Source organism: Chinchilla lanigera, unplaced genomic scaffold (assembly GCF_000276665.1).
Source record: "Chinchilla lanigera isolate Chin_1 unplaced genomic scaffold, ChiLan1.0 scaffold00099, whole genome shotgun sequence".
Taxonomy (NCBI): Eukaryota; Metazoa; Chordata; class Mammalia; order Rodentia; family Chinchillidae; genus Chinchilla; species Chinchilla lanigera.
This window is the reverse complement of record NW_004955500.1, coordinates 4,984,598-4,994,920: the sequence shown is the minus strand read 5'-3', so window position 1 is coordinate 4,994,920 and position 10,323 is coordinate 4,984,598. Positions and strand designations below refer to the sequence as shown.

The following is a 10,323-nucleotide window of genomic DNA, read 5'->3' as shown; positions in this document are numbered from 1 at the left end:
CGGGCGGGCGCGGCCGCTGGCGTCTGTCGGGGCTGGACGTCGGGGCGTCTGCTTTCGGGGCCGCTGCAGGGGCCGGTGCGGAGCGCGGGGCCGCGGGGCCTGCGGAGTGTGTGTGCGCGCGTGTGTCCGTGAGTGTGCACGCGCGCGTGTGTCCGTGAGTGTGTCGCTCCGTGCGCGCGCTGCACGCCCTGCGCGTTGCTGTCCGGGGCGAGTGTCCCCGCGCGGGCCCGGCACGGGGCAGCCCCGCTGAAGCTCTCAGGTGTGCCGGGGAGCCAGCGGCCTGCCGCGGACGCCCGCGGAGGGGCTGCGGGCGGCAGAGTGCGGTCCTGGGGTGCACGCCAGGGCAGAATTTGAGCACTTTGCGTCCTCCCCCGTCCGGGCGAAGGCGCGGCTGAAGCGTGGTCGTCACCAGGTCGCCGCCAGCCTCCTACGAGTTCAGAAAGTGCGCGACAGGTGAGCCGGGAGTGGTACTGCCGCCACGATCGTTGCGTGTCAGAGGCGGCGGCTCGGCTGTCGCGCGCGTACGGGGCGCAGGAACTGCGGGACGTTGGGCTTGAAATGTTTTTTGCAGCCGCCGTTCGCGTTGGGGTGACCCTAAAGTGTCTGTTTATAAGGCGTTGGCCCTGATATTTCCTCGCTGGCGCTGCCGGTCTGCAGCTTTCTGCAGGCTCATCCTGCGCTTTCCACTAAGTTCCACGCCCCGTCTGCAGCTGCGCCCGGTTGCTACTGCTGCCCTGTGGATCCCGAGATACAATTTCTGGTCCTGCTGGTGCCCCTTATATTTAATACATTGGGTTACTACTGATCAGTCGGTATCCCTTGCAAGAACACCACATCTTTGCGCCCTGTGTAGCCAGGGAATTTTTTTCATGGGTTTGTCCTAAAGTGACCCTAGTATTTAGCACTGTATTCCTTATTACCAAATTACGTTTCCTATAGTGGGCAGCATAGAGCAGGTGGATCCCGAAAAAGAAATGTTACAGATGTGCTGACGGTTTTACAACAATATCCTTCCAACTCTCTTGATATACAGTAAAATACACCTCAGTTTTCAAGCATGAATGAAAACTATGCCTATAAACATTTACCAGTAACAGTGAAAGTTGCAGAAACTCAATTTGTGTGCTTTACTCTTCTGATGAGAAAGTAGGACAAAGCCTTTAAGTTGTGAAGAAATGAAAGCGTTTTTAACGATAACTGCAAACCTCGCACCTGATAATCAGAGGTTCCCATTGTTTCATAGGAATCATTGATTCATATCAACGTGTTTGTTTTGTTCAGTCAAGAGATTGTGATAACTGAACAATTTCCTCTTTCAACTAAACTTGGAAAAACTATGTCCAGTTTCAAATGCAAGCATGTCACAGGTATGTGATTTTAACAGCTGAAATAACTGATGAATTGGTATGTGAACTCACTGGGGAAATTTTTGGATGTTAGGTTACTCTAAGGTGAAAAAAATGACTAAATTGTTTGCTTACTGAAGTTACATTGGTTATTTCTTTGAAAGATACTAAGAAGAAAGGTGCTGTTGGAAGGACGTGAGAATGCTTTCTTGGCTCGCTGCTCTTGCCTGCCCGTATGCCAAGCTTTTTTATACGTGTTAACTTGTCTTGAAAATTTGATTACAACTTGAAATCATAGTTAAAGCCTATTATAATGGTGATTCTAAGAACTATTAATAACTAAGCTTTTGAAGGTGAGAAAAGAGTATTCTACTGCAAAGTAGGGCAGTTTTCATGCACACACTCTTAATCTGCAATTGACAGATTTCTAAATGATTTGCCCCAAAAGGTGTGATAAACTTTTTTGGAGATCTTAAGCTTTTCACCAGCTCTTAAAGGTATGCTTAAAAAATTGCTTGTTAAAAAAGGTATTTTTTAATATATATGTAGTCCGATACGATTTTTTTAAAAAGTGATAGTTTTCAATTGAAAAGACTTTAATGAAACTTAACTGAAAAATCAAATGTTAGGAAATTAGAATAATGCAATTGAGGAGTAGCATTCCCAAGTGAACGTTTGATGGAGAATTATTCTCCTTACTTGTTCAGGTCATTTCCCTAATCCTGAATTCTAACGTTGTCATGGGTTTGATTTGCTGATTCAATTCAATTTTTGAATTGCCTATTTAACCTGTTTTGATCAATGAAAAGTAGTGCTCAAGATGACTGCTCACTATACAGGTTAAAGTATTCTAACACTTTGTAGTACTTCTAAAAACTTCAGGAGGGCACAAATACTAAACGAAGGAATTACTTATTTTTATCAAGGTAGATTACAAATCACTGAGTAAATTTTGATTAGCTACCTCAAGCAAGAGGTGGAAGTGAAGGAGAGGATGCCCTGTACTAAATTTTTCTTCACTCTTAGCTGTAAAGGTTTTAATGAAATATTCAGACCAGAGAGTTCCTATTTTTAGTACTCAGGCAGGATGTGTAACAGAGTTAAATTCAAATTTCTGTTCAGAATAGGGACAATTAAACATAATTATGTACAAACAGCATCACATTAGTGTTAGGATCAGTGTTAGGATTAGTATTACTCAGATCGCTGTAATGTTAATAACAAGCATTTAAATCACATTCTTTGAAAACTCAGAGCCACAAAAATATGATTTCAATAATTAACTTTCTAATTATGGGAAAGGCAAGGGAATGTTCAGTGAATGTAAAAAAATATACTACTGAGCAAACAAACAGAAATTGTTTTAATGAATTTTGATTTTCTGTTTCAATTTTTTGGTACATTGACTCTTCTTGACATTGCACTTTGCTATTAATTAAAAAAAAAATTAAACCCCAAAGACAAATTAATTCTGTATTTAATGCAGATTTAATTCTTGACTAGCTGTAAAGCTTAAGGAGTTGGCAGTCTTGTTGGCAAAACAATAAAATAATCAGGCTGAAATGCAAAAGTGTGTAATAATTAGGTTTCATAAAAGTACACGCAAGCCGGGCATGGTGGCGCATGCCTGTAATCCCAGCACTCAGGAGGCTGAGGCATGAGGATCGTTTCGAGTTCAAGACCAGCCTGAGCTACAAAGTGAGCTCAAGGCAGCCTGAACTGCATGGCGAGACCCTGTCTCAAAAACACACACACAAAAAAAAGTGTATGCAGCTTTTCCTTCATAATTACATGAGTCAGAGTATTGTTGACTTAATAATAATTGAATTTATTTACCTTTTGTTTTTCTCTGAAAATATTACTAACTTCATATATAGAATCAGAATAGAAATTCATCCACCACTAGTGTAAATTTTTGAAGTTTATTGCTGTATACAGAGAGAAATTCTAACCAGTAGTTCAATGAAAACTTTTTAAAGATGCCATAATTCTTTAACATGATCTTTAGTGTGTAGAGCTGGAAAGTATTCTAGAATAATCTTTGTGTGATAACGTACCTGAGAAGTATTTACAAATAGTTCTATGGGAGTACAAAGCAACTGACATAATTTTTTTTTGCAGTTAATACAATGCCTTCAGGTATTTTGAACAAAAGTGAAGATTTCAGACATTTTTAATACATTGTCATAATCAATTTTCCTTGTACTAACAATGCCAATATTAATGACACCTAGCCATCGTAGTTACTGAGGACCTAAGTTAGTGAATGTAGCTCCTGTTTCCAACATCTATTCATTTTAACTCCTACTTGCGATACTCAGGGTTAATGAGAGGTTGAATGAAGGCCCTCCTTTTTCTCTGGAAGCTGAAAAAGAAGCTTTAACGTTTTTGTTAAGGTATTCAAGACATCACTGTCTTCCTGCTGAACTACATTCATCCCTCTGTACACTGCTGTTTGCTAATCTCAGTTATTTTTCTCCTCCATTGAAGTTGGGACTCCAAAATAATAGTAATACTACCCCTACCACACTGGAAGGGTTTGTGCCTGTGGCAGATATCCTTCCTACACTGTCCCTGTTCTCATTGTCCATTGCTGAAGACTTGAAATAACAGTATCTTCCTAGCTAAATGAGAGTGTCAACTTGTGACCTAGTTGTGGTGGTCGAGGAGTCCCTGAACCCTGGGAAACAAGGTATGTTTACTTGCATTTTTCTAGGGAGGCGGCCTCAATAGGCATGGCATCTCAAAGGGCCCTGTGATACCTGAAAAGTGAAAGCTCTGTTTGCTAAAGATAAGTGCGTAGTAAGTTTAGAAGTTCATTTCGGGTGCTGCTTTTTATTTCATGTTTTGTTGGCCAGGGGGAGAAAGCATTTTGAAGTTTTGTTAAGGAATGCCACTTTAGTTTTTATCAGCTTGAAAGTAGTACAGCAAACAAGCAAAAATTTCTAAAGAACTACATACAGTAAATCCCTTAAAGGTTTAGGGTAAATGCACATGACTTTTTTTGTTTTACCCTCTATTGAAAATGTATGGATGAGAGATGACATTAATTACAAGTAGACTCCAACTACAATGCTTCAACTAACAGGGAATGCCTAGAGATACATACGAATTTATTACCATTTTGTGAGTTAGTAATGTGTGCAGTGTTCATGGTGACGTTCAACAGGATATTTCCATTGTTTTAACCTGGATCACGTTGCCATCTCCATAGTTTTTGTATGGCTTCTTACTGTGCTCCTGTTTGCTGCAGTGTCTGAAGCGTACACCTTTGCGTTGTAAAGGTCATCCAGAGGCTTCTGTTTCCCACATCAGTCTCATCTGTTCTCTGTGAACTTCAATGTAGAATTGAAACTTTATAATACTAATTTATAATCTTCTTTTTAAAAAGATGCTAAACTTCAACCCAAAACTACACACCCCAGTTACTCAGTGGATATTCTGTTACCGCAGTGTCCTCTTTGAGAGGTAATTAGATGCTTGTATGCATACTTATTTAAAACCCACAATTCATCCATTGTTTTGGGGCAGGTAGTGGGTAATGTCCCATCACGTTTTACATACATGTTAACGTTAAGGTTTTCCCTTTGGCCCACTTTTTGCTGAACTAAAGATATGTGAACATTTTTAAGAAAAAACGTGCTTTCCTCAGGCTCCAATAATTAGGCTGATGCACTTGATTTAAGTTATACATTGAGCTCATTCCTAAAATGTAAACATTTTGTTACATGCCTCTTGGCTTCCAAGTCAATGTTTTTTCTACTAAATATTCTCTGTCTTGCTAATAAAATCTAATTTTTAGAATCGAGCTAGTTTAGTTGCTAAGCAAATATGCATACAACCATAAATTTATCTGACTCATTTATAATTTAAAGAATAAAAGTTTAGGCAGAAATCATTGATCAGTGAAAATGGCAGAAAATAAGCAAAATAAAAATGGAATTATGGTAGAGTAGGCTGCAAGATCTTTCTTTAGAGAATTCTTGGGAAAACTGAGCTTTCCCCATATTCCCCGTAAATATGAAGTCTGGTCCTGCTAAGATTATTTTAAATTAGAATCTGTGGGAACGTCCTCAGTATCCTTCGGTTTTCTTTGCCAGTGTGCACTACTTGTTTAATAATCAGGCAACAGCATTTGAAATTAGTCTTTTAAGGTGGCCACCTGTTTACCATTTTAATAACTGTTAGTGCCACATCTACATAGACTAATATTTTTAGCCTCGTTGTAGTACCTTGTACAGTTTTGTAACTGCTTAACAGCTTACAGAAGCTACCAACCCTTGTCAGTAGATCTTAGCTCCCAGTCTGGTACGACTTGGCAAAACTTTTTTACATGCTTTGAATGTACATGCTTCTCATTCCTTGCCAGTGAGAACATACACCTTTCCTTTGCTGGCGAAATTGAAATCTGAGCTACGCGATTCTATGGAACTGTAGTACCGTGGCCATCCTCTCAGAATAGAGCAGATTCCAGGAGACAGCCTTACTGTTACCTTATTTTATAGTTTTTTAAATCGAAGACTATGTATGCCGTTCCTTGATGAGAATGTTATTTCTCCAAATCACTCTGCCTCACAGGTATTAACCATCCCTAGCCCCAAATATTGGAAGGTGGAAAACCAGGCCAAACGTGTATGACTGAGTGAGCATGGCCTCAACCAATGAAGTAAGTATCTTCACAAGTTACTCTCTTAAAGACACAAGGAAAGCTGGACATTTCACCCAGGGTCAAAAACACAAGTCAGCGTTTTAGTGCAGCCTAGGGAACAGCTCCATTCCCATCAACATGGTGCAGGAGTTCAGGACCACCACTTGCTAAGTGTAAGGCGGGTACTTGCATATTTCCCACGTATTTTACTGTGATAAACCAGTGCCATGCTCTGAACATTAAAAGATTTTTACCTCCAGCTGTCCAAGCATTGCACATGTTTTTCAGATAAAACCAATTGATATGCTAGGGGTTTCTCCCATAATGTTTTGTGGCAATCAACAGCAGACCCAGCATTTAAGGAATGCATTGTTATTGTAACTTTGAGATTCCATTTCCCAGAATTTAAAAGCAATAACTAGATATAGGTCCATTATTTTTAGTTATGTTAAGTTTATTCAACCTTGTAAGCTTTCTACCTTACAATTAAGCTCCAGTAACAAAACCAAGAAGTCCCGTAACAAAACTTAGAAGTCCAAGAAGGGTCGGGCAGTGCTGTGATCCGAATGCGTCCACTCCGCTCCACATTCAGATGTTGAAACCCTCACCCTGAGGAGATAGAAGGTTGGGGTCTCAGGAAGATGATGAGGTCACGAAGGCAGAGGTCTCATAAATTAGTGTTCTTCTAAAAAGGCCTCAGAAAGCTGATTCGCCCCTTCTGTCATGAGACGATAGCTAACAACAGCCCGCAGAGGTTACTGCAGCACAGCCAATATGCAGCCTAGGAAACAGGCCCTCTGAACAGCAGATCTCCCTGCATCTTGTTCTTGGACTCCCCGGCCTCGAGACTTGTCCATAAGCCACACAGTCTGTGGTGTTTCGTTCCAGCAGCCTGCGTAGACCAGGACGGGTATCAGGCGGCAACCCGCATGGCGCTCGCTCAGTGTCACGCACTTGGCATTCTATGGTGATTATTTGCCGGTCTTCCCTGGTGAGGGATTAACTAATCTGTTTTCTCCTATGTTGAATAACAGGTTTTAAGAAGGGATTTATTTTCCAAGAAAGTGCTTAAGCAGATTCCTTGCAGAAAGGTATTCATGCCACATGCCAGGCTGTAATCCCAGCACTCGAGGCTGAGGCAGGAGGATCCTTGCAAGTTTGAGACCAGCCTGGGCTACAAAGTGAGCTCGAAGCCAGCCTGAACTGCATGGCAAGACCCTGTCTCAAAAAGACCAAAAAAGAAAAGGTCTGGAAGAGATGGCCTTTTCCCTAGTTGATATCCAGGGTTAGGATGGAAGATCCATCAACTAGATAGTGTCAGTACCACCAGAAACTCCATGGAACTGGGCCCAGTGGTCTGGTGAGCCAAGTAGCAGGTGCCCAGGAAACTTTCTCCCAGCCCCTTTGTGTATAAGAAAGCAAATATATCAGTACTGAATCGTTTGACAGATGGCATGGCCATCTTTAACCTAAAGCGTAGATCCGAGACAAGACATTTTGTACCCGACAAGGAGCAAACGGGTATGAAAAGGCCGTGTGAGGTGGAGTCAAGTCAGGCTGTAGGTCATGTCTTCCACCAGGGAACCTAAAAGTCCAGTGCGACTGCTGAAGCTTGCTTAAGAAAGATGAGCAGTGTATCAGGCCGCTTTGTTTCGGTCTCTGGAATCCCAATGAGATGTTGTACTGTCCTTGTTGTTTCCAAATGGAGGGGTAGCAAAAGCTTTGAAAAGTCTGTGGGACCTCACAGATTCCTTTCACAGTTTCTCTTATAAAGCGCACTACCTGATTATTATAAGTGGCAAAATTTATTCCAAACCTAGCGATACCCAGTCATTATGTCAGCTCTTAGGTTTCTGCCCATCCTATGAAAGTACGCATAATGATGAAAACTTACTCACCATGTATGTATAATACTAACCTGAATATTTATGGAGGACTCTCAAGGAAAATTATTTTATTCATTCATTTGTTCTCTTTGTTTAGTTTATAGCCTTGATCTAGAACTGTAACATCTGAATGCGTTAGCAGAGAAAGCCAGTTGATTAGTAAAGATAAAGGCAACGATTCCTGTGAATAAGAACTTGCACAGCCTTAGTTTAGTAAGAAGAACAGTATTTTGTAATAGCCACAGCAGAGGAGATGTACAGACTGCCTGATAACTTAGAGCCTCCAGAAATGAGGAACTGCCCAAAAGGTTGAGGAGAATCATTCAGCTAATGACTTTTGAGAAGCAAAAGGATAACCTCTAGTGAGGACGGTACTTTCTGCCTAGGAGCAATATGGAAAAGCAGAAATTTTTACTACCTTGTGTTGGAAAGAGATGTGCATACTCAGAGACCAATTATTTTTTTCTCCAAGACACCAGTTTTCCTCCTCCTTTGGTCTTAGCGCCTATTAACTTAAACAAGATGAAGTAGCCAAAAATCCTTAAATAAAACATTCATAATCAAAGCAGTGTGTATATGCATGATCATATAGTTGCAAGAAGAGGGATATGAAGTGATTTTTTTCCTATAAATTTGCAAAGGAAACTTTAAGAATCAGAATTTTTAAAAAAACTAGGATGATCACAAATTATTAAGTCAGAATTACAGATTTTAAGGGTCATAAGCTATTTTTACAAGATATAGCAACTGTGAAATCCAGGCGGACAATACTATTTTAGGTGCCTTATGATACAAAACAATTCTATTTGTCTTTCCGCAGCTGCAGGGAAAAGTGGCCTTTTTTCCCTTTTGAGAGCTTACTTTTTTTAAAGGAGGAGTGCGTCAGTACAGAATTTCAGTAGTTAGCATCAAGAGCAAAAAGCAGGTACAAACTTAAAATTCATAAAAGGGCAGAAAAATAGTTACCAAGTGGAATATATGGAATGTAATGTCTTTCCTCTACATGTAATTAAGAATATACAGTCAGTAAAATTTGTCTCAGATTAAGACCTTGAAACAGTCTAAACAGTCTATATTCAGATAAAGGTGATTTTAATAAAAGTATGTATTTAAAACATCTGCTTTTAAATTTTGTTTTGTTTTGTTTTGTTTTCCAGTACCGGGAACCGAACTCACGACCTTGCGCTTGCCAGGCAGGCGCTTTGCCACTGAGCTAAATCCCCAGCCCCTGCTTTTAAAATTTTAATGCTGTGTGTAGTCTTCATAAAGCATAATTTTCAGTTACAGATAGCATATGCTGCTTTGGAACAGTATCCTATTGTTACCATTTATCCCTTAACCCTATGCCTTAAATTTTAATACTGTCTCCAGAATTCACAAATTTGCTTTTTCATTTATTTTCTAAAAAGTGTAAAAGTTGTTAAAAGTTTATCTGAGTATGGTGTCGCACGCCTGTATCCCAGCACTCGGGAAGCTAAGACAGGATTGCCAGGAGTTTGAGGCCAGCCTGGGCTACATAGTGAGTCCAGCCTAAATTACATAGCAAGACTGTCTCCGAAACAAAACAAAGTAAAAAAATAAAAATAAAAATTTAAAAAAGCACAAAGTTTGTGTTTTCAGTGCCTGAGGAAATATTTAAGAATGCATTTTTAAATTGTGTACTCAAATCAGCATGTCCCAAAAAGTGCCGTAACCTGTTTATAGGTGTTGAGTCAAAAAGATTGTGCAATTATATAATTTTGGAAAATGCCAACTTACAGTTAAAATTCTTTAATACAGGTATCTCAGGATCTTTAATATCTTTCTGTGTTATCCATGGGCATATCCTATTCTATAAATATACTTGACCTTCTAATAGGATTGATGTTCCATGAAAAATACAGAGAATCGTTGGCCTAAATATTATAGAAAATTGAACACACGTGTCTAAAAGTCTGTTACTGGAGTGTGAACTTCCTTAGGGGTAAGAGCCACTACCCACTCCTTATAATCCTATACTACATATAACCAATGCAATGCTCAATGTATATTCTTGAATATGTTAATATAAATCTAATAACGAGATAATTCCTTTTTTTGATATAGTAAGCTTTGATTTGCTGGAGTTAAATATTTTAAAATAACTTGTATATTATTTTCTTCTTACTTGGAAGAAACAATTGATCGGTTGATTTTGAGACAAGATCTCACTGTGTAGCTCAGGCTAACCTCAAACTTTCGATCCTCCTGCCTCAGCCTCCAAAATGCTGGATTAGGATATCTTTAAATAAACTATCTTAAGTTTCAAATTTGGGGAAGTTCATTTTATCTTTTGCAAAGTTACAAACTTAAACATATATAGTAGATCTTTCAAACTTTGTAGCATTTCAAAATTGTTAGGTGTAGAGACCAGTAACTTAGGGTTCATTGCATTTCATTTATCCCTCTTACAATCATATATATA

General features: G+C 39.7%; 1 long non-coding RNA gene across 12 annotated transcripts in view; it reads left to right on the top strand.

Annotated features, from left to right (window-relative positions):
- Positions 1-9: 9 nt before the first annotated feature.
- LOC102010070 overlaps positions 10-10,323 on the top strand; it is a 164,803-nt gene continuing 154,489 nt past the window's right edge. For 10 of the 12 annotated variants that reach the window (XR_001231483.1, XR_001231482.1, XR_001231479.1 and 7 more), the window contains exons 1-3: positions 10-453; positions 1,244-1,367; positions 5,925-6,012. This is a non-coding gene — a long non-coding RNA (uncharacterized LOC102010070). Of the gene's footprint in view, positions 454-1,243; positions 1,368-5,924; positions 6,013-7,028; positions 7,175-9,037; positions 9,409-10,323 lie in introns of those variants that run through there. The other 2 variants (XR_001231477.1, XR_001231473.1) reach the window with 2 other exon arrangements.